The following is a 19,324-nucleotide window of genomic DNA, read 5'->3' on the forward strand; positions in this document are numbered from 1 at the left end:
TAGAGGCTAGCAGAACCAACACAAACAGACAGAGTAATAGGGGACCAGAGGGAGCTGACCGACAACTAGGGACTGGCTGAGGCGAACCGCAGACAGACTGGCTAGGTGCATGCAGAACCAATAACTGGCAATGAGCTCACTTCACTGCCAGTCTTTTAACCACAAGGTTCCGCCCAGGGGCGGAGAGTGGGAGGAGGCAACTCCGCCCACTGCTGTATAAGAAGAACGGAGGAGGGCGGGCGGCACCCTACGGGCGACCACGCCCATGCCGCCGCCCACAGCTGCTGGGATACCCTCGACACAGGGCTCCAGGCCGCCGGAGCCGACGCCGGAGCGACGCGCCGCGCTGTATGGTAACAGACTAGGTCAGGACATTTGGTATGCTTCCCTGAAGAGGTGCGTTTTTAAGGCACGTCTGAAATTTCGTGGATCATGAATTGTCGGGATGCCTTGGGGTAGAGCGTTCCAGAGGATGGGTGCTGCTCTGGTGAAGTCCTGTAGGCGAGCATGTGAGGTTCGTATTACAGGGGTGTTTAGTCTGAGTGTGTTAGCCGATCGGAGTGAGCGGGCTGGGTGGTGTACTGACAGTAGGGAGGCGATGTATGGTGGGGCAGCGCCATGCAGAGCTTTGTGAGTGAGGTAGAGGAGTTTAAATTTAGTTCTGCAGTGGATGGGCAGCCAATGCAGCGACTGGCATAATGCAGAGGCGTCTGAGTAGACATTTATTACGGGAATCATCTAGTGTAGGGAATAATTTAAAAGAGAAAATCTTGTAAAGGAGAAAAAACTGGAAGATACTGAAAATAAAAAGAAAGAGCATGAAATATTCTCCAGCGCATGTAGCAAAGACTTCAGTATGAGAAGGAAGGGATTGTATAGATTCCTTCTGATATTTAAGTCAAGTTGAAGTAACCAACAACATTGTGGATAAATGAGTAATGGTGGTGGCAAAAAGGAGTAAAAACTTAGGAGATATATTATATATTATCCCCGAGCCTTTCTTCCCCCACAGGAAAACAAATCACAGTGGCTACAATATAAGGGCTTTGCTAAGTGTGGAAACATACGATGTAGTGTGTGCCATTTGGCTAAGAAATGTAATACATTTACAGATAGTACCGGAAAGAAGGAGTATAGCATCAACACCTATATCAACTGGGATTCTATACATGTTATTTATGTCATTGCTTGTACCATATGCAATATATACTATGTGGGGTGCACAACCAGAAGATTAAGAACACACAGCCGAACATGTACGGCATAGAAAAAATTCAAACATAAATCATTCTGGAGCAACAAAGCACTTTATTGAGCAACATTCCAAAAGCAGGAGTAGTCTGTTTATTATGGGATAGAAAAAGGAAACTATAAAAGAAAACAACAGGTTGCTTAAACAAACATATTAAAAAGGGAGGGTTACTGGATGTTAACCTTGGGAATGAGGAGTCCTGTAGGTATGAACATAAAAACAGACCTTCTTTATAATTTTTAACATAGACTATGGATTTTCTTCCTTTTTTCTTTTTGGGGACTATATATGGTATTACTAGCTGATGTACCCGGCTTCGCCCAAGTTAATTTGGTACTAGTGTTTATCTGGTGTTCACACGGAAAATCTTATGAAGTCGTGGTTACTTTAGAGATACCGAGGAAAAAAATATGTTCACCATTTTGCATGGTTCTTTGCGGTACCCAGGAAACACCACGTGGAGGTAACCATGCGATGTTTCCTTTATATAAAATGACATCGGGAAGTGAGAGAATTAGATTACGTACGTAAAGTTTAGACACTAATTCTTTTGCGCTAGAATTGAATAATCGATTTGGGACCCATTAACTTTTCCTATTTATGACATAATCAATGCCCATGCCAAATTTCGAGTTTCTATGACATCGAGAAGTGGGAGAATTAGATTACGTACAAAAAATTTGGACGCTAATTCTTTCGCGCTTACAATTGAATAATTGAGTTGGGACCCATTAACTTTTCCTATTTATGACATAATCAATGCTCATGCCAAATTTCAAGTTTCTATGACATTGGGAAGTGAGAGAATTAGATTCTGTACACAAAATTTGGACGCTAATTCTTTCACACTTAGAATTGAATAATCGAGTTGGGACCCTTTATCTTTTCCTATTTATGACATAATCAATGCTTGTGCCAAATTTCAAATTTCTTTGATATTGGGAAGTTAGAGAATTAGATTACGTGCGTAAAATTGCAATGCTAATTCTTTTGCGCTTAGAATTAAATAATTGAGTTGGGACCCATCTACTTTTCCTATTTTGGAGATAATCTATGCTTGTGCCAAATTTCACGTTTCTACGACATTAGGAAGTGAGAGAATTAGATTCCGTATATAAACTTTGGACGCTAGTTCTTTTGTGCTAGAATTAAATAACCAAGTTGGGACCACTTTACTTTTCCTATTTTGGACATAAACTATGCTTGTGCCAAATTTCAAGTTTCTACGACATCGGGAAGTTGGAGAATTAGGGGCAAGTCAGTCAGTCAGTCAGTGAGGGCTTTCATCTTTATATACATAGATGTAAAATGGATAACAGAAATCACAGAGGTGAGGAAAAAAAACAAACATTATTCACAGAAAAAGCCAAAAATACAATACCTGAAGGTCTGCAAAGCAGACACGGTCGCCATAAGCACGATCGCCATAAGGCAGGCACAATCGCCACCGGCACAATCGCCGTAGGGCAGGTGCAATGGCCATAAGCCCTGAAGATATGCAGTCAGCCAGACAATAATGTGGAGGAGCAGCTTGTTCATTGCAGGCTAATATGCAGTCACCCACTCAACCCAGCCCAGATTGGGGAGGAGTGACTGCATATACTAATAGCCTGCACATGTGAACGATACCAAAGATGTCAGCCATAGATGGGTGGTGACCCACCATACAGGATATCAACCCTAGGTGATATAACAGCGGGTTGCCCTGTATCTCTAAAGTGGGCCACACTGGTTGACATCTTGGGCTCCCCCACCAACTAGCAAACTACATACAAAAGTACTAATGCATACTAATAAAATGCGGGTGTTGGTACTGCATTTTGGCCAACAGCCTATGCGTTTTGGCCAAAATGCAGTACCAACACCCGCATTTTATTAGTATGCATTAGTACTTTTGTATGTAGTTTGCTAGTTGGTGGGGGAGCCCAAGATGTCAACCAGTGTGGCCCACTTTAGAGATACAGGGCAACCCGCTGTTATATCACCTAGGGTTGATATCCTGTATGGTGGGTCACCACCCATCTATGGCTGACATCTTTGGTATCGTTCACATGTGCAGGCTATTAGTATATGCAGTCACTCCTCCCCAAACTGGGCTGGGTTGAGTGGGTGACTGCATATTAGCCTGCCAGGAACAAGTTGCTCCTCCACATTATTGTCTGGCTGACTGCATATCTTCAGGGCTTATGGCCATTGCGCCTGCCCTACGGCGATTGTGCCGGTGGCGATTGTGCCTGCCTTATGGCGATCGTGCCTATGGCGACCGTGTCTGCTTTGCAGACCTTCAGGTATTGTATTTTTGTCTTTTTCTGTGAATAAAATGGATAACAGTAATCGTAAAATCCAACAATCTCAGACTAGAATGCCGAATTACCTGAATCCATATTTCTCATTATGTGCCAGGGCAAAACTGAATTTTTTGCCAGTAACACTATAACTAATAAGATCACAATTGCATCAATAACGATAGTGTCAGTTCAGAGTAGATTATAATATGATGGGTTAATAGAGGCAAGAACCAGCGAAATATTGTTACAAATGTAACTAGACGAAAAGAAATAAAGAAGAAATTAATGTTGAGACGCCTGTAACTCATACAGCAGAAGGATTTCAGATCATGGAAGTGATGTATCTAATGGGACCCAAGCAGCATTATGACTCTCTCTATGGGAACAGAGAAGTCATTTCCCCAATTAAATCCCTAAGAGGTTAAAAATCAGGTTATTTTAATGAATTTTAATGAATGTTGGTTTTTAAGGGAACAGGAATTGATGTCAAGATGGGGTGAACAAGGTTCAGAGCAATCGAAACGCGTTCTCCACTCATCCTGATGTAGCAGCACCTATTGTTCAATAATTCCCCCAGCCCGAGCTCCCAGAATCTTCGCGATTATTCCATCCAGACGCTGCCGGTGGCGATTATTAAACACCAATGAGCGGCCGCTGAACTTTGCACTATGGTTGGTGATGCCTTCAGTGATGCTTTCCTGGTACACATGACACTGTAGATCGAGGAACGATAAATGCCCACACAATTTTGAAAATAGAATGTTCCATCCATCTGGCGCCCACAATCGCGTTTCATTCACACCCCGATAATTCACAAGGTCTTGCCATCAGCAATGGTGACGAGTGTTCCAGCGCACTCACAAGAAAACACCTCCCAACCTACACAGGTGTGGACGTTCCCAAGCCGTCACCTGAGGTAACGCCAGTTCATCATTAATTTACATACTGCTATCCCATGACTTTTGGCATGCTGGTGTATAATCTCAGTATTTGTGCAGAACTATTGGAATGGTGTCAAAAGTTGTTGTGTCCAGTAATTATCAGCACTAATCTCTGCCAGATAAGGATGTAGTCTATTTTTTTTAGAGGAAAGTGAGCCATATGCTGTAGTTCAGGTGATTCCGGTCCTTAGAGGAAACAAGCAAGAGAGTCAAAAAAAGAAAAACTAATTTTAAATTGAAAACATCCGTTTCGCCGTATCTGGCAGCGTCTCTACATGTAAGGATGTTAAAGGGGCAGAGTGCTTTATTTTTATCCTTCTAAATGTGTTGGAAATGGTTTGCATAGTTTACTTATATACACTCATAAGGCAATCAGCGCCGACATCCTCCCGCACGCGCGCTGTGTTCCATGCCCAGTGTATTTCAATGGAGGAGGCTAGTGGACAGGTCTAGTTATATGCCCCTCCGTCAGTGGCCATGATTGGAATGGGAGCACTGGGCAGTCCATGGATGTGAGAACAAAAAGGATATGTGACTGCACCCACTGTAATCTCTGCATGTCGCGCACGGAATGTTTGTGTGTGCAAAAACATGTGCAAATACATTCGATTGAAGGAGCCCTCACTTGCATCTATATTTCTGTTCCATTATAGAAACCGAAAAAGAAACATGATGGCAGGATCTGTCACATGACTGACGCCAACAGCCCCTGCCGGACCTCATCGACTAGAATGCGGTCCATTAGTATGAGTGATGGTGTCTGTCAGTTTACTTTAAAGAATACTGCTACATGCTGCGCTATTATTTTCAGCATTCAGAGCGGAATCTGCAGCGGAGCTAGGATATTGATGACCTCACAAAATAGCAGTGACATACCGACAATGTAGGCAGACCATGCAATCTCTACAGGGCCCGGCGTGCGGGGGAAGCACGTGGTTGCCTGTGATGCATGGCTCCACCACCTTTCTTACATAGTAACATAGTAACATAGTTCGTAAGGCTGAATGAAGACAACGTCCATCTAGTCCAGCCTGTCTAGCCTCCTGTTTTGTTGAGGAAGGCAAAAAACCCCAAGAGCAGAAGCCAATTAGCCCTTTTGGGGAAAAAATTCCTTCCCGACTCCCTAATGGCAATCAGACTGTTCCCTGGATCAACCCCCTTCTTGTTCCAGCAAGTGCCATACTCAGTGTGGGGAATACTTTAGGCCGGCTCTAGCTTCTAACCCTGCCAGTTTTCACTTGACTGGGCTCCAATATTTGGTGGGGGCGCGGGCCTGCCCCCTGGTTTCATTGCCAATGTCTGAGGTCCGTGAGTTGGCATGCTTGCAATGTTTGACAAAGTCACTCACTACTCTGTACGCTGCTACTGCTGATCTAAAAGGGCAGAGGGGTCCAGTTCTTGTACTGAAGGCTGTTCTTATTCTTGCTATAGAGCCACATAATGTCTCTGTACACCCCTGACAATAGGGCATCAATATCAGATTGGTGGAGGTCTACTACTCAGAACCTCGACGATCAGCTGATTGAAGAGGCCATGGCACTGAAGTTAGTGCTCCACCCTCTTCTCAGACCTGTGACTTCATATTCATTAGTCCCATGGCCTGAGAGCAGCTTAGTCAAGTTCAAGTGGCCCCGGTGCTCAACTGAACTGATTGTTCGGTGTCCCAAGTAGCAGACCACCCACGGATCAGGTATTGACCTATCCTAGGTCATCCATATTGAAGTCCTGAGTATCCTTCCTATAAGTCTAGCTCATCATGGCTTTACGGCAGGGATGCACAGAGTTGCAGGGAATCACACAAATCACAGAAAGCTCTAGTCCAGTATTCGAGGCATTAAAAATTCACAGCTTTATTTACATTCCAACAAAATCCAACATGACAAAAAACAGCTGATGCTGAAGAATTTCAAGCCAGTACAGTCCTTCGTCATAGCAAACATCAGACAGATCACGGGCATGATCAAAGAAATGATCTACCGTGATCGGAGTTGGTCACATGGCCACAAATCCCCCAAACCCGGTAAGGTAAAATAATACTAATGTAGAGTAATACACACAGGTTCAAGGATATTAGTAAGGGCCCTTTTACATGGGATGTCCTGTCAGGCATCTGCACTGAGAGGTTGTCCTAGGGATAATGATTCCTGCGCTTTCACACAAGAATGAGTGGAGACAGGGCGAGTTGGGGATTGTTCCGGCCCGCCTGCCTCCATTCACAGTAAACAGGCAGTTGTCCATGGATGAATGACTGCCTGTTTATACAGGTCGATCCGTCGATCAGTTTTATGCATGCAGGAATTGAGTGATGAATGAGAAGTGAACAAACTCTCATTCATCGTTGAGTCGGGGCATGCCTTTGCACTGAACGATAATCATTCATATTCCCGCTGGATGCAGGAATCTGAACAATTTATCGGCTTGTGTAAAAGGGCCCAGTGGCTTAAATGGGTTTTCCAGTTCTAAAAAAAATGCATGACCAATCCACAGGATAGGTCATCAACAACTGATTGGTGGGGGTCCGCCACCCGTTACCCTGGGCTGATCAGCTGTTCACTAGGCAAGTACCTTGTGCAGTGGCCCGGTGTGGTACTACAGGCACCGCTACCATTGAAGTGAATTGTTTGGACACGGTGACTACTCTTCAACAAATGCATCTGTCACAGTGGATTCACATCCTAGTGTTTTTATGGAAAACAACACTTTTTGGTATAGTTTTTACTAGTGTTTTTCTGAGCGTTCATTTTGGCTTCAGTCAGAGATTAGCTGTAGGGAGCGATGAAGTGCACTGCAAACAGCTTGATTTGTTCAGGGAGATGTTTTTTCTTACTTTTTCTTCTTTTTTGTGTCATTCTATTTTTTCGAAGTAGGCTAAGTATGGACGTTATTTTCAGAACGTTTCCCATAGGGCTCACCATAGAAAAAAGGAAAACCTCTGAAAAAAGACATGTCAAAAGTGTGTCAAGAAAACAGCTACAAAAAAAGGTGGTCAAGATTATGGTGAGTCACAGCAAGTTGAGGAAATGATGGTGAGTCACAGCAAGTTGAGGATGAGGAGTAGGACACCGAGTTGGTGAAATCAGATTTTTTTTTAGTTTATGTTTTAGTTTTTTAGAACCACAGATGGGATTAACAGCTCTAACGGTATAAGGTTACACAGGGATATTGTTCTTTGCACAAAGACTTATTGGACTGGAATTACAATACAAATTCGGCAAACTGTTTCTTCAATACAAGGCTTGAATAACAGATCACTTATGAAGTAAAGATCAGTCTTGGTTCATAAGAAAATCTAACTTTACTTATAATGAAAGTGGGATAATAAAGGCTTTACTCATCCGCGAACACCAGGAACCAATAACCAATGTCCTTTTTATACTCTTTACTAACATGAAGACGAAGAACAAATAACTTGCGATCTCACGGAACTCTTCATCATCGCAAACCCCTAATCTTGCCCCGGGTTACATTCCTCTATTTATCAGCCTGGTTTTTCCTCAGTGAAGCCACTTTGGCGGTCAGTAGAGTAGGCGGAATGGGACTAGCCCAAACACTGAGTGGTCGGCGAATCAATAATGAACTCTAACTACGCTCTCTCAGAGTATTGCTACAGTCTGTCTGGTGAATTCAGACAATCATATTTCTATCTTTAAAGAGGTTGTAAACTATTGATGGTCTATCTTCAGAAAAGGCCACCAAGAGTAAATCAGTGGGGATCCACCACCCGGGACCCCCTATGATCTATTATTCACCAGGCTGGTGCGCTTATGCACTCAGGTGATTTATGCAGGAAGCAGACAGCTTCATTCTCACTGCTGGGCCTGCAATAACTAGTCAGGCTTGTTATTGCAGGCCATTTACTTCAATGGGAACACAGCCTGCAATACCAAGAATGACCACTGCGGTGGGAACGGAGCTGTCTGCTTCTTGCAGAAATCAACTGAGTGTATGAGCGCGTTGGCATGGGGAACAGCTGATCACAGGGCAGCAGACCTCATCCCATCTGCTATTGATGATTTATTCTACAGATAGGCCATTAATAGTACATTTCAACTGGACAACCCTTTTAAGGAATGATAGGTCTCTGCAACCTTAAAAGTCAGATAATAAAAGAGGACACTGCAATATGTTAACATGACTGTGAAATGCCGGTGGAGTTGCGTTGGGGTCCAGTTAGCATTATCATACTCACTCTCCTCTTGGAACAGCATTATCCGAATAATGGCGGAGGTGGGAAAGAACTTGAACCTGGTTGGCTAGTTGCCTTTGCCCCTCAATCAATCGGAAGATACTGGTAGTTATTTGGAGGTCTCCAGCCCACTGAGATACTAAGTAACACAGTGACAAGTCTTCTTTGCTGCCCCTCTCTCTTGAAAATCATTCCCTTCTGCTCTCAGTTGCACTATGTTCTCCATTCAGATGGTGGTACCCCAAGTCACCACTGCTCATCACAACAACCTCCTCCTCCAATGGCTCTGATGTCAGACCTACTGTGCATTTCGCAGGAACAAGTGGTGACATAATGTTGCACAGCTCACTGAATCAGCTTGCAATACAGAAAATCCCTACTGGGGGTATTGCAGAGATGCAGAAAAATGCATTCCTGATTACACAGATTTCTGTCTTCCTGCTACAATACTCCTTTTCTTCTAACTACCACAAACTTAGATCACGTCTTACAAGAAAATGAACATGTACAGTATATATACATCATCTGTGACCATTTGCCGGTTAAACAAAGCTGTACTTCATAGACGAAAATGGCAAGAGTTGATCCATAGGGTAACCCAGAATCGGCAACGACTCAATGGTTAATCATCAGCATATACATCATCAGAAGAGGAGGGGAGCCGCATTATAACATTGGCCAATGATACATTGCATTCTTCTTAAAATGGCCAAGAGATCCATAAAACATCTGGAGTTTATATTACAGAACATTAACAGACCTCTAGAGATACACAAAAAGAGTTTAGCCAGTAGCTGAGACGGTGCTCATGTTAGTACGGCACACGAGGATGCCCCGAGGTGTCAATGATGTCTCACAGTCTCTATCAAATTCCTGACCTCAGTGTTAACCTTTGATACCAATCTCATATCACATCAATCAAGACGGTTTACATCTGCATAATGGAAACATAGATGCAAAGCTTGACGAACAGCAACATCTCGCAACAGACCCTAACGGCCTATTATGAGGGCCATCAGGTTACATCCAGGTGCCTGACGAAGCCTCCAATGCAGGTGTGAACAGAAGCGGAAGTCTTAAAGGGGTTGTCCCGCGGCAGCAAGTGGGTCTATACACTTCTGTATGGCCATATTAATGCACTTTGTAATGTACATTATGCATTAATTATGAGCCATACAGAAGTTATCAAAAGTTTTATACTTACCTGCTCCGTTGCTGGCGTCCTCGTCTCCATGGTGCCGACTAATTTTCGGCCTCTAATGGCCAAATTAGCCACGCTTGCGCAGTCCGGGTCTTCTGCTGTCTTCAATGGGGCCGCTCGTGCAGAATGCCAGCTCCGTGTAACTCCGCCCCGTCACGTGCCGATTCCAGCCAATCAGGAGGCTGGAATCGGCAATGGACCGCACAGAAGCCCTGCGGTCCACAGAGAGAGAGGATCCCGGCGGCCATCTTCAGCAGGTGAGTATGAAGACGCCGGACCGCCGGGATTCGGGTAAGTACTACCCGGTTTGTTTTTTTAACCCCTGCATCGGGGTTGTCTCGCGCCGAACGGGGGGGGGGGGGGGGGGTGTTAAAAAAAACACAAAAAAAACCCGTTTCGGCGCGGGACAACCCCTCATGACAGCTGCAGATACAGGAATGCCCTAAATTGCACAATTTGTGTTACTGAAGGTGATAATAGTTTTGTTACATAGAAGTTGACTTTACGGTAACTATAAAGGACTGTAACTATGAGAGATCTATAAGTTTAATCATACCGACCCGCACAATAAATGTGAATGGGTTGTCTGGGTCTTTTACTATTAGTTGATTGGCAGGGGTCCAACGCTTGGGATCACTGTGATCAGCTGATCGCTGGGCCCGCTGTCAGTGCGTCCATGGTAAAAGTCTGAAACGTCCATGTGTGAAAATAGTAATCAGGCTATGTTCAGATTTGGCTGTGGATCTGCGCCAATTCCATTTGAATTCTGCATCAAATACACAGCAAAATCCACACAAATGCAGTAGGCGCTCCTTTCACATTAATGGGAATCCATACCATCATTTATACACCGCAGATTTTTTCGTGCACGAATTTCCACTTCAGGTAGTGGAAAAAGAAGTGAGACGGAACTCCTTAATATGGAATCGATCAATGGTCTGGAAATCAACACACAGATTTGCCCAATTGAAATGAGCAAAATCAGTACGCGGATCCGCTGCAACTGTGTGTGCAAACCCGCTGTGGATATCCACATTTAGCGCTTTTTCACGTAGGCGATTTTCCCGCTTGAGTTCCGTCTGATTGAGATTTTGCTTTAATTTTTCACTCGGACCGATGGTCTTACTTTGAAAAATTACTGCAATTCCTGCCCGCTCATGAGAACGAACCCCGTTGAAATCAATGGGTTCTATATGCCATGTTTTGCGGGCATGACTCTCACACACCCCAAAACGTGCGCAAACACATTCATCTGTTTAAGCCCTCAATGTGTTGATTTCCTGCGGCAGATTTCCACTACAGAGCGGAGAGAATGAAGGGTGTAGGACATGGACTATGAGAGGAGAACGGCAGGGGGATAAAAAGACAGCAGGGGGTATACAGGGTTTGAGGGGCTGTAGGGTATAAGGTCATATTTACATGGGCGACCGCGATATTGGTCCCAGAAGCTTGCACTTGCAACTTTACTTGAAAGTGTGATTTATGCGCAATTTTCACAACTGTTTTTCATGCATGTGAAAAATTACATGTTGTTTTTGAATAGAAAAAAATTAAAAATTGCATCGCCCTCGCATGAAAAGCGCATCTGTATGTGAGTGAGAAGCAATTTTTTTTCACTCCCATTGAAAATAATGTCCGATATCACCAGAAATAGGAAATGCTGCAATTTTTTTAAATCACTCATGTAAATTAAATAATTGAAGTCAATGGATTATTTTCCTGTGCAAGTTCTATCCGTATCACGAGCACAGGAAAGTCGGCCATGTAAATGCGGCCCAGGCTATCAGGATAAGAACATAAGACTTCTCTGTGCTACTTGGTGCTCTCCACAATACTAGTACCCTTCCAGGAAGAAGAGTTATATGGGGTCTATAGGACAGTATGGGGGGGTGCGGTAATATACTCCAGTATCAGCCGGTTGCAGTGGTGGCTTCTGTTCTTCTCTCCATCTCCCCCCTAGACCCTCTTTTTATCCGCATATTAGCCGTTTACTACAGTGCGGTCTCCGCTGATTAGTCGGGTCATGGGGTGAGTGTACATTTACGGATGGAATGTGTGTTTATATACAACAAATTAAGGAGGGCTGGGACGTGTTGGGATATACAAGGGAACTGGTCTCATGGGTAATAATTCTCTCTCACCCCCCCCCTGCTTCCCCCGTCGCCCCCCCCCCCCCCCCCCCGAGCCTGCTCGGACGAGTATGCAGTTACTCAAGAAGAGCGATGCTCGCTCAGCTCTAGTGATAATGATTAGCCCACTATATCTCCATCTCAACTGCTTGACATGAGCACGATACCTGGGATACACAAACACATCCGGAGCTGTGAAACTAATGCTCAGACCTAGAGTCCCTCACCTAACCCACACTCCTCCAGGGGCAAACACAGGAATGTCCCAGGAATTTACTGACGTCTGCTGGACATGCAAGAACCAAGCTAATACGCTCCAGGTGGGGTGAAGAGTTGACCATCCATGCATAACTTTGTGTGAACACTTCCCTCTACATAAACTAGGCTGGAATTGCTGTTTTATTGTTCATCTCACCTCCAAAAAATGTAAAAAATGGATTAAATTAACATATAGTCTCCAAAATGGTACCAATAAAAACCAAAGCTTGTCCTGCCAGGGGCAACCCCTCACACAAGGGGGTTATGGCCCTCCCAATATGGCATAGTCATTAATGGGATTTTCCCATGACTTAAAATTGCTTCCCAAGCACTTAGAGAATAAACCCATTAAAATCAATAGGTTCTATTGTGGGCGGGACATGTTTTGTGGGCGGGATTTCCCCACGTGCAAAAACGAGTAAAAACACGCTCATCGGTCAAAGCCCTTAAGGCGGACTCACACGAGCAAATGCGCAAAATGCATGCAATGGCGTAACGTTAGTCCCCAGTGTGAAATTGTGCAGCATATTGCGCAATCGTGTGGGTCTCAGATGCACATTGGCGCACGCTGTCTTCTGGCTTGAGGTTGCCACGGATAAACTCCCATTTGAGGCTGAGATGTAAAAGCCAGTGAACGATGGTGGGGTATAACTGACCGGAGTCAGCTTAGTTCTCCCCGGCTCATCATCATCCAGAGACCGACTACTGGCGCTGTTTCCGGAGGCCCCCCGGTATTCTGCTCCCTATATATGTGCTCCCAATTCCTCACGGTCTGGTCCAACCTTCTCTCTGCCCAGTCAAACCCACCTTTACCCATGCCCAAACCCTCTGTGGCATCTGTGTATCATCAGCCCATCCATCTGTATTAGACAGTTTTGTAAATCTTAATGGCTATTTGAGCCTAATGAGGTTCAGATGTGTTCTGTTCCCCCACATTTCGCACAGTGTCACACCCTTCCCCTTTACGCACCTTCCATAAACTTCTATGGGACCTGTGCGAAACGCAGAAAGATAGAGACGGCCCTACTTTTCAACACACGCGCAAACCACGCTCTTGGGAACGGACCCATTTGAACTCACTGGGTTCTATTCCCTCTGTTTAGCCCGCACAGATCAACCACACAAACACGGTCGTGTGAAGAAGCCCTAAGCGTTTTGGTTTGTAGTATTTTTGTGGTGTTTTTGGAATTGGCATTTTTTTTTTCAGAAAACGGCATGTTCTGGGCATTTTGTTTTTCCTGTCGTTTTTCCTTTCTCTGTAGGAGAAAACGACAGGAAAAACATGTACAAAATGGCACAACATAAAAACCGCTACCCAGCACTGCTAGAGAATAGTGTTGCCTACTGCAGCCCCGTGCTGCTGATACTTTACTGACTGTCTACAAATGAAGTGAAACCTTTAAATCCTGGTCCTATGAAATAATAATGTCTGGAGGGCCCCAGGACCGCTGCTACATTTAGTATCCATCAGTGGGTATCGCAGCGAGGTACAGTAGCGCAATAACTTCCCCATGCTGCTGTAGAACATGCATTACATAACAGCGGCTTGGCACAGCTCTCTTACACACAGCTATCAGATTTCAATTGCGTTGTGTTCCTTCTCTTGAGATATAATTAGATTATGTTACAAGAGCGATGACATAAATACAGCCTCTACTTTGAGGTCTTAATGGGGTTTGATACGTCAAGTTTATGAAACAAAGCAAAAACACGTATAATAATAATACTGTATTGTTATTACTAATTCAGTGTATTATTAATACACCGCATGACATCCCCAAACACCCTTCTGGAAGGCATTTCAGACAATGGAGGGAGCTATTGCAACATTTAAAGTAGGAATTGAGGGACCCTAAGTGAGCTTCACATGTACTGTCACCGGCCACAACACGCAGCGCAGTTACGGATTTCATCACATAATGCTGATTTTGTAGTGTTTTAACTGTAAAATGCATTTTGCTTTGCAGAATTTCTTCCTTTTTTCTGCAGAAATTAATTGTGGCATTACATCTCTTCTGTATGTTAGAAATCCGTGGCGACAATCCTGCAAGATGTTGTGAAATTCGCAAAGCAACCTATTCCACTGTGGAAAACATCAATACGGATATGAAATGGTGTGGATTATGGGGTTATGGATCTGTCCGGGCCGACAATGTCGGTATCTGGGCTTTCACACACATTGGGATTTTCTGCAAACAACTGCGGAATATTCTGTGATGTGGAAATATCTGCACTAGAATGCAGTCGGCCGCGCAGGATTGTAAATGGCTGAAGTCTGCCAGCCATTCCGCATCCAAATCCGCATTTAGGCATCCAGATTTTGGTGGAAATTTTGACAGCAGAATATTTTGCTGCGTCTTGCAGGAGTCGGTGGAATATTTTGGTGTGTGTGAAGGTGCTCTAAGGCCAGCTTCAGCCGGGGCAGAAAGTCCACAGAATTTACAGTACAAGCCATGTGGAGATTTCTAAAAATGCTGCACCAAAATCCGTACGTTAGCTGAAGGGCATATTCCACAGCGCTGTTGCAGAATTGCAAAACATCTATCTATTTATCTATCTATCTATCTATCTTCTATCTATCTATCTCCTATCTCATATCTATCTATCTCATATCTATCTATCTATCTCCTATCTATCTATCTATCTATCTATCTATCTATCTCCTATCTATCTCATATCCATCTATCTATCTATCTATCTATCTCCTATCTATCTATCTCATATCTATCTATCTTTCTATCTGTTTTCTAGTATCTATCTATCTCATATCTATCTATCTATCTATCTATCTATCTATCTATCTATCTCTCATATCTATCTATCTATCTATCCAACTATCTATCTATCTTATATCTATCTATTTATCTCTCTCATATCTATCTATCTATCTATCTATCTATCTATCTATCTATCTATCTATCTCTCTCTCTCATATCTATCTATCTATCGCTCTCATATCTATCTATCTCATTTCTATCTATCTCTCTCATATCTATCTATTTATCTTTCTATCTCTTTTCTAGTATCTATCTATATATCTATCTCATATCTTTCTATCTATCTATCTCTCATATCTATCTATCTATCTATCTATCTATCTATCTATCTATCTATCTATCTATCTATCCAACTATCTATCTATCTATCTATCTATCTTATATCTATCTATTTATCTCTCTCATATCTATCTATCTATCTATCTATCTCTCTCATATCTATCTATCTATCTATCTATCTATCTCATATCTATCTATCTTTCTATCTTTTTTCTAGTATCTATCTATATATCTATCTCATATCTATCTTTCTATCTATCCCTCATATCTATCTATCCAACTATCTATCCCATATCTATATATCTATCTCATATCTATCTATCTATCAATCTATCCAACTATCTATCTAACTCATATCTATCTATTTCATATCTATCTATCTCTCTCATATCTATCTATCTATCTATCTATCTATCTATCTCATATCTATCTATCTATCCATCTCATATCTATCTATCTTTCTATCTCTTTTCTAGTATCTAGCTATATATCTATCTCATGTCTATCTCCTATCTATGTATCTATGTATCTATGTATCTATCTATCTATCTATCTATCTATCTCCATATCTATCTATCTATCTATCTTATATCTATCTATCTCTCTCATATCTATCTATCTATCTATCTATCCAACTATCTATCTCCTATCTATCTATCTATCTCATATCTATCTATCTATCTCTATCTATCTCATATCTATCATATCTATCTGTCTATCAATCTATCTCCTATCTCATATCTATCTATCTCATATCTATATCTATCTATCTATCTATCTATCTCCTATCTATCTATCTCCTATCTATCTATCTACCTATCTCATATCTATCTATCTTTCTATCTATCTATCTCTCATATCTATCTATCCAACTATCTATCTATCTTATATCTATCTATTTATCTCTCTCATATCTATCTATCTCTCTCTCATATCTATCTATCTATCTATCTCATATCTATCTATCTCATTTCTATCTCTCTCTCTCTCATATCTATCTATCTTTCTATCTCTTTTCTAGTATCTATCTATATATCTATCTCATATCTTTCTATCTATATATCTATTGTCATATATTTCTATCTATCTATCTCTCATATCTATCTATCCAACTATCTATCTATCTATCTATCTATCTCCCTCTCTCTCTCTCTCTCTCATATCTATCTATCTCATATCTATCTATCTCTCTCATATCTATCTATCTTTCTATCTTTTTTCTAGTATCTATCTATATATCTATCTCATATCTATCTTTCTATCTATCTCTCATATCTATCTATCCAACTATCTATCCCATATCTATATATCTATCCCATATCTATATATCTATCTCATATCTATCTATCTATCAATCTATCCAACTATCTATCTAACTCATATCTATCTATTTCATATCTATCTATCTATCTCATATCTATCTATCTATCCATCTCATATCTATCTATCTTTCTATCTCTTTTCTAGTATCTAGCTATATATCTATCTCATATCTATCTCCTATCTATCTATCTATCTATCTATCTATCTATCTATCTATCTCCATATCTATCTATCTATCTATCTATCTTCCTCATATCTATCTATCTTCCTCATATCTATCTATCTCACATCTATCTATCTCATATCTATCTATGTATCTCATATCTAGTATCTATCTATCTATCTATCTCATATCTAGTATCTATCTATCTATCTACACACACTATATACAATGCAGTAAATTACTGACCAATTCAATGGGTTCATGCACACAAATAAGTAGCTAAGTGTTTCCATCCTGTATAAGTGCGCACATCTGTATTTGTCCCTGTTGAGAGTCACAATTTCCGTAATTTCCTACATGAGATGTACATACATCTAATTCCATAGGAAACCAATTAACTGTTCAGTAGAATTTTAGGATTGTAAGAGTGGAGGAAATGTATAGAAAACACAGCGAGAACATATATACTTCATTCAGAGCACCACTGATTACATTACATTGTGTCACCCACATGTTCCAGGGACATTACAATCAATGACCCCCTAAACCACAGCCCCCAGGATGAGCTCTCAGGACCACATTGTAACACAGTTCACAGCAGCAGACCTTAATAAAAGCAAGATCTCAGGGAAGTCCTAAGGAGAGATCCAAAGTTACCTATCGTGACCTTTAAGTTTTAACCCCCTCTGCTTCTAGAAAGCCACATTTTACAATTGCATCTAAGTAATTTATGAAGACTGAATATCTCATGGACTTACCGATTAAGTTCTTGCAGAGTACATGTCTTAATTTGGTCTGAGATTAGCACATGCTGCAGAAGAGAAGTGGAATGCTGAATGAGAGTGGAGGATATACAAGCAGGCAGACCCACATCTGTCCTTGTCAAGAGGCAAGTGATGTGAGCTATGAGGACTGAAGACTAAAAAATGTGCCTGCATGTACCTCCCCATGTAATACGCCCAGACTATCACTGAGGCAGCTCATCTGGCGTCCATAAAGCCTCGCGCTACAGGAAGATTACCTGACAAGGGAGTTGTTGCTGAACTTTGCTCACTATATTTCTCATATTTGCAGAAAGCTAATTGTCACATGTCGTTCTGTATGATTCAAGTCTGTATGATTTTAGTCTGAATGTAGTGCTGTGGCTGAAAACTGCAATGTACCATACTGTAACAAAATGCTAGCTAAAAAGTGTGTAAGTACGAGGGATTTTTGTTTGAAAACTTTTTTAGAAAAACATCCTATTGAAAAGCACATCGCCATCCTGTATCATAGTAGGGAGGCCGGTTATGCAACGCAGCAGAAATGCTTCAAAATCTGCAACAAAAGTGTATTTGCGGATTTTGTTCTCCATTGATCTCTATAGAAAAAATCTGCAACTTTTTTTGCGCAGTTTTTGAATAGATAGATATGCTGTTTATTCGTAACCCACAATGCTTTTTGAATTTCCCGTGTATCTGCAGCAGAAAAATTTCACTACGTGTGAAGGAGATTTGTAAAATATTAGTCACTTGACTTGTAATGTAAGGCTGCTTGTCCATTGGCGTTTTAGCATTGCATTCCCCGTGGCAATAATCTGGCCGCTGGGAATGCAATGCATGCTTTCTATAGTGTTGCTATGGAAAGCGCTTTCCCCCTGTCCACGAGTGGAGAATCATAGCGATTCTCCGCCGCGATTCTCTGCTGTCATCCTATCTGTCAGATAGGCTGACCGCGGAGATCTGTCTGCAGGCTCCTGCTCCCGGGCGGCAGCTCTGCCGCGGGATATCGCAAGCCCATGGACAGGCAGCCTAAACGTTGCAGAATTTCCAAAGTGGTTCCACTAGCGCAAATTCCACAGTATTTACTGCCTGTCTGAAGTAAGCCTAAGAATGGAAGTAGCTGTTGATTGCAGCAACAAGTATTTCCCAAGCACTACCTAGTGTAAGGTGTGTGCTGATTCCTCTGGACTTGCTTGCTGCTAAGTCGGTAACGAGTTTTGCCCTTTCCATAAACCTCTGTAAACTGTGACCCATACACTCAGCTGTACTCCATGCAACAGGGCCCACTTCCTAACACCATCTGGTCAAACTCAAAACTGGACCTCTATGAGCCCCCTCTCCCCACTGGGGAGTAAAAGGTGGTAACCTTCCTGTGGTTGATCTGACTGGGCTGTGTGCTTTGGCCCCTACTGAACCCCTAACTGGCGTTCCTATTACAACTTTTTGCATGCATTTTCTTTTTGTGGTAAACCTATAAACATGCAGTATTAGTGTAGTATGTCTCCACCGGAAATATGGGTTTGCCAGGCTCACCTACATATAACGTCCAGGTCACAACCAAAGCTGGCAAAAGATCCCAATCGGTGGAGACATACTACACTAGTACCACTCAATACTAGTAGGCAGCTCTCAGCTCCAGCATGACTACAGCCAGGAAGCTCCCGTACACTCCTTCCGAGTAGTGTTGGACTGGAGGGCTGACACTCCGGCACCAGTATGGATGCGGAGGGCTGACATTCAACTCCAGCATTACTGCAGCTAGGAAG

The 19,324-nt window shown here is 42.4% G+C and overlaps 1 protein-coding gene across 1 annotated transcript in view; it reads right to left on the minus strand.

Annotated features, from left to right (window-relative positions):
• Positions 1 to 17,712, minus strand: part of CYSLTR1 (cysteinyl leukotriene receptor 1) — a 34,920-nt gene extending 17,208 nt beyond the window's left edge. The window contains exon 1 of the mRNA XM_066581886.1: positions 17,556 to 17,712. The gene's annotated coding sequence lies outside the window, so the exon portion shown is untranslated. The remainder of the gene's footprint in view (positions 1 to 17,555) is intronic.
• Positions 17,713 to 19,324: the final 1,612 nt, after the last annotated feature.

This window comes from Eleutherodactylus coqui, chromosome 10 (assembly GCF_035609145.1).
Source record: "Eleutherodactylus coqui strain aEleCoq1 chromosome 10, aEleCoq1.hap1, whole genome shotgun sequence".
Lineage (NCBI taxonomy): Eukaryota > Metazoa > Chordata > Amphibia > Anura > Eleutherodactylidae > Eleutherodactylus > Eleutherodactylus coqui.